Here is a 9356-nt window from a genome sequence, read left to right as displayed (position 1 = left end):
ACAGGCTCACAGCCCCCTTGTGCCCTTGAGAGCTCAGGGAAGAATAGTGGCTCATGGAGGCACAGTCTCTCCTGGTGGGCCCTCTAGGGCAGAGCAGTCTGCACTGTCCTTTTTTCAAGGCTGTGAATAAATCACACTGTCTGGCCCTGAGAAGGCAATGACTCAGTGCTGTGTGAATGAACATGTGTCCTGAAAGGGCAGTTTTGAAATATTTATGCATCCAAGGTGTGTGTAAATGGGAAAATTATATCACATTATCGCTAGTTTACACACATGTGGGACACGGGAGCAGTTAGTCCATCCTTCTGCCAGAGCAGGAGACAGGAATGCACCAGATATTAAACTGATTCTACATTTGATCTTGGACAGTGATGTATGTGAGACAGTATTATTACCTTTGGTGCAGAAAAGGAAAAAAATATGAAAAACAAACATTCAGTAGCATCCCCGAGGGCTCCTGGTGGTGTGCAAATAGAACATCATTGCAAAGGAGTGTTTAGCATAGCCACAGAAGTGTGCCACTTCCACAGAGGTGGAAAGAACAGTGGCAGGCAAATAGAAGGAGGAAGTTAGAAAGCAGTATGGCTTGAGTCAGTAGTTCTTTTGCTAGAGGAGGAAAAGAGAATAGGCAGCTGCAGGTGAGGGGACAGTTGAGAACCCTGGTGCCAAGGATCTGGTTTGTGGTTGGGGATTGTAGCAGGGTGGACCCTGCTCCGGGGTTTTAAGGGGTTTAAACTGTGGCCTGACAGAGCTGAGCTGATTGGGGAAGTGGTTGCAGCTGGGGGCCACGCCCCAAACTGAAGCCCTGGGGCTTATAAGAGGCAGGGAAGCCAGAGCACAGACAGTCTCTCTCTGTTGCTAGAGGGAGATGGGCCTGGCTGCTTAGGGCTTGAGACTAGATACTTGAGTGAAGCAGGGCTGGGGGACAGGCTGAGGAGCTAGGGAAGCTCCAGCCTGGAAAGCCCCAGGCTGCGGCCTAGCAAAGGGCCAAAGGTACTGGGAGTTGCAGAGGGCAGCCCAGGGGTAGGACAAGCAGCAGGTCCAAACCCCTATTGCCTGTGATGAGTGGGCTGATACTGCAGTCTGCCCCAGGGTGTGGGGCTAGACCATGACTGTCAGTGGCCACTACTGAGGCAAAGTGGGGATAGTAGGGTGGGGGTTCCCCTGGGAGGGGGGAGACCCAATTATAGTTAAAGGGGTACCGGGTCCAGGGAGGGACACGGGGCCTGCGAACAGGGGGATCACCAGCCTGCCGAGGGCGCTCCAGGGCTGGACTGAGTGAAATTCGGAGACCAACCAGCAGGAGGTGCAGCAGGGGTGAGTCGGCCCGTTGACAGGGATCAATTCCTGTTTCCTCTCCTGTAAAACTGCTAGCAGCTGCCCTGCTGGGTCTGAGCCCCTAGTTGCCTCCCTGCAGGGCAAGAGAGCAGAATGGCTTGTTCTCTCTCTGGACTGAAGGGGGCTACAGAGATTGCAAGGTATACCTACCAATAGCCCTAGGGCACAGGCCAAAACATAAGGTGGCTAGGCAGGTTGTAGCTCACAGAACTGTCCCAGCCAAACCAAGAGTGTGGGTGGTGGTGTCAGACTTGTTTAAAAGAGCCTGGCTAGCTCAGTTGGTAGCGCATCAGACTTTTAATCTGAGGGTCCAGGGTTTGAGTCCTTGGTCAGGTGCTCTGCTTTTCTATCTGTGACATGCACTAGGTGCTAAAAAAGGTGTCTCTTTAGAGCAGTGCACATTATCACAAAAAACAGTGTGTGACATTATAGTTGGGAATCCTGGAGCACAGAGTGTCAGCATGCAAAACAGCAAAAGTAATACTTCACAGTTAGAGGAGCAACAGATAATAATTGCACTTCTGCAGTGCCTGTAATACAAGCACATTACAAATGTTAGCTAATTAAGTGTTATAACACCCTTATGAGGTAAGAATTAAAGCCATTTTACAGACAAAAATGGAGGCACAGAAAAGTTAAGGACATTTTCAAGCAGCCTCTGCCTGTGTGTGCCCAACTTGATATATCTTGGCCCTGATTTTCATAATAGTTGAATGCCCCCAATTCCCACTGATGTCAACAGGAACTGTACATGCTCAGTACCTCTGAAAAGTCGGGCATAAGGGGTCTCCAATTTGGTACCCAAAAGCAGAATCCACTTTTGAAAATTTTGGCCTAACTGACTTGCTTGAGGGTGACAAAGTGAGTAACTGACAGTATCAGGAAGCAAGCCCAGGAGTCCTGACACCTACTCTGCTAATCTAACTAGAGACAGCACTCCCTACCAGGTACATTTAGTAGAAATTAAACTTTAAATTGTGCCAAATTATTTGATGTAAATACTGATCTGCCTGTGGCTGAACATCTAATACTTGTCATAAAATGCTTTTCTTCAATAATGAATGACTTGCCGTATTGTAATTCTGTTAAGTGTACTGTTCTTTTACAAATGGATTAGTGGTGGTGCATGTTTGTGTTAAGTCCTTAGTGTATCAAGTTTATGAGCCTAATTGTCTGCTCAAAAGAATCACTTCATCAAGCTGTGCAAATTGAACAAGTCCCCTTAGTTTTTGAATGTTCTGTTAATTCTCTGAACATTAGTTTTTCTTACTTTTTTAATTTACTTTTTATTGAGTTTATTATGACTTAAATACAACTGAGGCAAATTCTGCAATTAAACCAAATAGTTTATTACAGGTGACACTAATAATTGAACATAGAGATGATAAGAATCTTTTCTTCTTTACAGGGAGCCTGAACAATTGTCAGTAGGTTATACAGCATACAAAATGTCTACAAAGAAAAAGAAATAGTAATGTTCTGTTATAGAAGAGTATATGAATATTATGTTCAGATGGTTGAGGGTATTGCTCACAGAGACATTCAGTAGGTGAAGGCCTTTTTAAAGAATCTTAACCCCCCCCTATGCCCGCTAAGTGGTGAAAACAAAAAAAAAAAATACAGCAGCATCTTGCTCTGACTGTAATCCTATCACATCACTATAGCTATGGGTGAGATATTAGACCAAGAGCTACAGGGACATTTAATCTTATGTCTGAGGCCAAAAGGTTTGAGGATATTTATTGTTAGCACTATGTCTAGATTTCATATCAGTATGTCTTACTGATCCCATTCTGGCAATTAACATGTAAGAGAGGGACCATATTAATTTCCAAGCCATCCAGATGTAAGCAACACCATTATTCTAATATGCATAACTTTGTCCCTAGCAAAGCTAGGAAGATGAAGGGGTTTTGGGACCACAGGATAAGGAGACACAGTATTCATGGAAGCAGGCGTTAGAGATCCCTTGAACTAGAGCTAAGAATCGGCTCAAATGTGACGTCAGAGAAGAAGGCGCATCTCTTCAACATCATGGTTTATCCACTATAATTCGTATAGTCACCAGCCCCCCCACAGAGAAGCTACCTAATGGCACACAGATGGTAAGGAATAAAGAAGCAAAGGGAAGAAAATTAACATCTGGACAATTTAATTTTGTAAGGATGATCTGATGTGAAGGTAATTCTGTGTGTAAGTGCGAGAGACACGTGCGCGAGAGAATGACCAAGAGCAGGACAGGGTCAGTAAAAATACTGACAATGGGGAACAATTTCAGGAGTGCCTAAATGGCTTATGGGCCTACAACCATATTCAAAAGCTCCCAACTGGATTTAGGTGCTTTTGAACATTGTGCTCTTTGCAGGGCCGCCCGGGGGGACGGGGAGGGCAAGTGAGGCAATTTGCCCCAGGCCCTGGGCCCTGCAGGGGCCCCCATGAGAATATAGTATTCTATAGTATTGCAACTTTTTTTATGGAAGGGGCCCCTGAAATTGCTTTGCCCCAGGCCCCCTGAATCCTCTGGGTGTCCCTGGCTCTTTGTGTCTAGAGAATAAGAGCTCAGTTCTGTTCTCAGTTGCATGGATGCAGCTCCCACTGAAGTCAATGGGAGCTGCACTTGTGTAAATGAGGGGAGAACTGAATAATTATTTTCTGACTTGGTGTAGGAAACCCCATATTTAGTTCAGAGCTGAAATTTTCAAGATGGAGATTTTTGCACATCACTGCTGCTGAAATAACTTTAGACAGAAGCTAGAGTTAGGGTGATTAGAGGCTGGAAATGGGGATAGCTGGGTTCTATTTCAGGTATCTAAAAGGGTGTCATAAGGAGGAGGGAGAAAACTTGTTCACCTTAGCCTCTAAGGATAGAACAAGAAGCAATGGGCTTAAACTGCAGCAAGGGAGATTTAGGTTGGACATTAGGAAAAAAGTTCCTAACTGTCAGGGTGGTTAAACACTGGAATAAATTGCCTAGGAAGGTTGTGGAATCTCCATCTCTGGAGATATTTAAGAGTAGGTTAGATAAATGTCTATCAGGGATGGTCTAGACAGTATTTGGTCCTGCCATGAGGGCAGGGGACTGGACCCGATGACCTCTCGAGGTCCCTTCCAGTCCTAGAATCTATTAATCTATTTCTGGGTTTGTCACCAAGCTTATGCGACGTCATTTAACATTTCTGTGTCTTGGTTCACCCATCTGTATAGTGGGTATGGTATTTACTTACCTCACAGGGCAATTGTGAAATTTAACTGATGAATTCTGAAAAAGCATTTTGAGATAAGACATTGTATAAATGTAATCAATGTTTACATGAATATACTTGGTGCAAAAGCAATTAAAATATACTGGCCAAAGTAAGTTTCATGTAGACTTGCCAAAAATGGGACAAGAAATTCACCACCAATGCAATTTCCCTACTGGTATCAGTCGTGGAAGCTATAGTGTAGACAGGGCTTAGGCATTTTCTACCTATTCTCTAAGCAGGTTTAGATGGCATAGTGGTAAAAAGGCCTGAGCCCTGTCTACACTACATCCTCCATCATCACTATTACCAGCGGAGTTGCACCAGTGACTGAATTATAGATTCCATTGTTGATAGCAAAGATGATAATTCCTCTTTTACCTAGTATTTTTCATTGGTCAATCTCAAAACACTTTATAAAAGAAGCTAAGTATCATAATTATATCATGACCAATCAGGAAACTGTGGGCTACAGAGATGAAGTGACTTGCCCAACGTCAGCTAGCAGGGCTAAGCAGAGAACCCAAGTTTTAGCAATCCCAGGCTGGTGGTCAATCTGCTAGGCTACAGTGTTATGCAAGCCTTGCATTTCAGAGGCACAGTCTCTCCTGGTGGGCATTTCAGAGACACTCACTGGCTAGTTCTTGCTTTGCATGAACTACTCACGCCTCATCTTTTCTACTTAAATGTGTTAATTCCACTAACGTCTTTAAATGACATCTTAGAAACTGTGTCCCTTTGTTAAATAAAGGTTTAGCATAGACACACCACTAAAGAATACAAAATGCCATGTATAAATAATATTTCAGAATACCAAAAAAGTTTACATGGATTTGTATTCTATAAAAAAAAATTGTCTTTCAAAAATGGTGCTACTTATTTTGTTTAAAATAGCCTGCTTTGCATTTTTTTCTTATCTACAAAAAGACTTGTTTAGCACAGCAATTCACAGGAAAAATATTCAGAAACCCTTGTGCATTGCTGCCTGATCTGCTACAGTTCCTTTCTCCAGCAGAAAAAGATCTTGTATTCTTCAGATCTGTGGTTTTATTTAACAGGAGCCTTGAAAAAGACCCACTTAAAATTAACTTTAATAATATACTTGAAATGCTGAAATTTCAATTATAGTCAACAGCGTTCATGATAGTTTGAATATAAAAGCCTAGGCCCCAGTACAGAAAAGCTCATGCTTATACACCTAACGTCATGCATGTGCTTAAGCCCCATTGTCTTAGTACTTTGCTAATCAGACCCTTAGGCCCTGTCTACACTGGCAAGTTTCTGCGCAGTAAAGCAGTTTTCTGCGCTGTAACGCCTGAGGTGTACACACTGCCAAGCCACTTAGTGCACAGAAACTGCACAATAGCAGTACTTTAAAAATAACACCCCAACGAGAGGTGTACAGCTTTCTGCGCTGGGGGTACAGTGCCGCGGTGTCAGTGTAGACACCCTGGTCTATTACAGCGCTGCAATTGGCCTCCGGGAGGTGTCCCACAATGCCTGTTCTCACCTCTCTGGTCATCAGTTTGAAGTCTACTGCCCTGCCCTCAGGTGACCAACCATCATTTCCACCGTGTAAATTACATTGGAATTTTGAAAGTCTCCTTCCTGTTTGCTCGGTGACACGTGCAGTGGTCTCAATACATCTTTCCAGATGGCCATGCCTGCTCCACGCACCAGGCGATCCCTTGCTTGGAGTAATGCCGAGCTGTTGGACCTCATCGGCATTTGGGGAGAGGAGGCTGTCCAGTACCAGCTGTGCTCCAGCCGTAGAAATTATACCTATGGACAGATTTCACGATGTCTGACAGAAAGGGGCCATGACAGGGACACATTGCAGTGCAGGGTCAACGTGAAGGAGCTACAGAATGCCTACCACAAGGCAAACCACTTTGCTGCTCCCACGAGCTGCCGGTTCTACAAAGAGCTGGACGCGATACTCAGCAGCGACCCCACCTCCACTGTGAATATTTTGGTGGCTCATGTGACAGTCAAGAGTGGACCGAGCCAGGAGCAGGAAATCTTGGATGAGGATGTGGAGGGGGAGGGGACCCACAGGCAGAGGATGACTTGGAGTTCAGAGATGCATGCAGCCAGGAGCTCTTTTTTACCTCGGAGGAGGCTAGCTAGTCACAGCTGTTGGAGCTTGGCGAAGCACAAACAGGAGAGGAGGCCCCTGGTAAGTGGATTTGATTTTGGGAATCACTGAAGTGAGTTGTTGGGGGCAAGAGGGTTGCAGAAAGCAAGGCTTGTCTCCCATCGCATGCCTAGTCTGAGCAGCGGAACAGGCTGTTGATTGACTCCCTCACTTCATGGGAATCTCCCTTAGGGATCTCCAGGAAACTCTCGTGGAGATACTGGGCAATCCACTGCAGCAGGTTCTTCAGCAGAGCTACTTTGTTTCTTGCCCCATTAATGGTAACTTTCCTGCGCCACTGTGCTGTCACGGGGAACGGGGCAGGGACACAACCATTTCTGCACACAGGCGAACTGCATAGGGGTCAAGGCGGAAGCTGCAGGCTTGGAGAAGACCATCTCTTGATTCCCTGCTCACCTTCAGCAGTGAGATACTTTCCATAATGATCACATCCTGTGGAAAGTGTGGGGACAGGAATGATTATTAGGCCCCCCCTACAGTGCTGGCTCTACCCAAGAGTCACATGCCCAGTGTACAGCAGGATCTGGGAAGAGTGATTTACCCTGCTTCTGTGGCCACTCACCATTTTGGGGGTCTTGTGGCTCATGTGTGCTTGACTGGGATCAGCCAGTTAGTGACAGGTGTGTGAATACTGGCTGTGTTTTAAAGCACTGAATCAATATTCTCTGTGTTGCAAACGATACTGCTTCTGTAAAGTGTTGCGTTTAAACTTCACCGAGATGACCCTGGAGCCCAGCCTCCCTCTTTGTTATCGGTGGCTGAACGGCTGCACAGAATTAGAGAGCGGCCAAGATGAACTAAGGAGGACTTTCTGCGTGAGGTTATGATGTACTCCGCTGCTGAGAAACAGGAATTGAAGGAGTGGCGGACAGCGAGAAGAGGGACTGAAAGGAGAATGTGACGTGCCAGAGTGAAGCCATGGAGCAGCTCTCAAAGGTTATGGAGCGTCATCAGACACGTTTCAGGTGATACTAGCTCTGCTAATCGAGCAGCTCTGCGCCCGCCCTCCCCTGCAGCTGCTGTCGCAAAACTGTTTCCCATGCTCCCCCTCCAGACACCACCAACACACTTTTATCAACCTCCTGGCTCCAGTCTGTACCCGCAGCATTCCACTCCTCCCTCCTCACAGTCCAGCACTGCAGACTCCCACTACCCACTGCACTCAACACTCATCCCTCTGCAGTTTGGCCCTGCTGAAGTACAGTACCCACTGCATTGTACTCCAAAGGAGAAGGTTGGATATGATCCCTGGACATACACAAATCTTTAGCCATCCCGGGACTGTTCCTCTTCCTCGGACCCTCCCTTCCCCCATTCCCCTCAGTGCTGCTGTTTTTTTTGTTTGACTCTCTCCTCTGATTGTTGTTTTTTAATAAAAGAAGCGTGTTGGTTTGAAAGCAACTTTATTCCATTAATTGAAAGCAAACAGAGCCCTGCAAAGCAACAGGCAATTTTCTTAAACCTTCATAGTGCATCGTCTGCACCAATCACCTCCTAGCATTACAAGCACTGCACTCCCGAGCATAGCAACAAATATTAGTGGCTTTCAGCTTCAAATTGCTGTGCTCCTCTAATTGCCCTGGTCTCTGGCTGTTCAAACTCAGTCTCTAGGAACTGAGTGAAGCTTTCACCCTTCCCTTCACAAATATTATGGAGCGTACAGCACGCGGCTATAAGCATAGGAATATTGTCATCGGCCAGGTCCACTTTCCCATAGAGGAAGTGCCAGCGGGCCTTTAAATGATCAAATGCACTCTCAACAGTCATTCTGCACTTGTGCAGCCTGTTGTTGAACTGCTCCTTGCTGTTGTCAAGTTGTCCCGTGTATGGCTTCATAAGCCACGGCATTAAGGTGTAGGCGGGGTCTCCCAGGATCACAATGGGCATTTCGACTTCCCCTGTGGTGGATCTTCTGGTCTGGGAAGAAAGTACCTGCTTGCAGCTTCTTGAACAGGCCAGTGTTCCGAAAGATGCGTGCGTCATGCACCTTTCCAGACCAGCCTGCATTAATCTCTGTGAAACGCCCACGGGGATCCACAAGCACCTGGAGAACCATTGAGAAATACCCCTTGCGATTAATGTACTTGGTGGCTAGCTGGTCTGGTGCCAGAATTGGGATGTGAGTGCATGCCATCTATCGCCCCCCCGCAGTTAGGGAAGTCCATTTGTGCAAAGCCATCTACAATGTCATGCATGTTGCCCAGAGTCATGGTCTTTTGTAGCAGGATGTGATTAATGGCCGTGCAGATTTCTGTCAACACATGTCCAACGGTTGACTTTCCCACTCCGAACTGGTTATCTACCAATCGGTAGCAGTCTGGAATAGCCAGCTTCCATAGTGCAATCACCACGTGCTTCTCCAACAGAAGGGCAGCTCTCATTCTCCTGTCTTTGTGCCGCAGGGCTGGGGAAAGCTCATTACACAGTCCCATGAATGTGGCTTTCCTCATCTGAAAGTTTTGCAGCCACTGCTCATCATCCCAGATGTGCATCATGATGTGATCCCACCACTCAGCGCTTGTTTCCAGAGCGCAAAAGTGGCATTCCAGTGTGGTCAGCACCTCCATGAATGCCACAAGCAATCTTGTGTCGTAGCTACTACTTGTGGCAAGATCAAT

General features: G+C 46.2%; 1 long non-coding RNA gene across 1 annotated transcript in view; it reads left to right on the top strand.

The window, feature by feature from the left end:
- Positions 1-3336: 3336 nt before the first annotated feature.
- LOC123365845 overlaps positions 3337-9356 on the top strand; it is a 58519-nt gene continuing 52499 nt past the window's right edge. Inside the window, exon 1 of the long non-coding RNA XR_006577783.1 lies at positions 3337-3443. This is a non-coding gene — a long non-coding RNA (uncharacterized LOC123365845). The remainder of the gene's footprint in view (positions 3444-9356) is intronic.

The sequence above is a fragment of the Mauremys mutica genome, chromosome 3, assembly GCF_020497125.1.
Source record: "Mauremys mutica isolate MM-2020 ecotype Southern chromosome 3, ASM2049712v1, whole genome shotgun sequence".
Lineage (NCBI taxonomy): Eukaryota > Metazoa > Chordata > Testudines > Geoemydidae > Mauremys > Mauremys mutica.
This window is presented reverse-complemented; position numbering and strand designations above follow the sequence as displayed.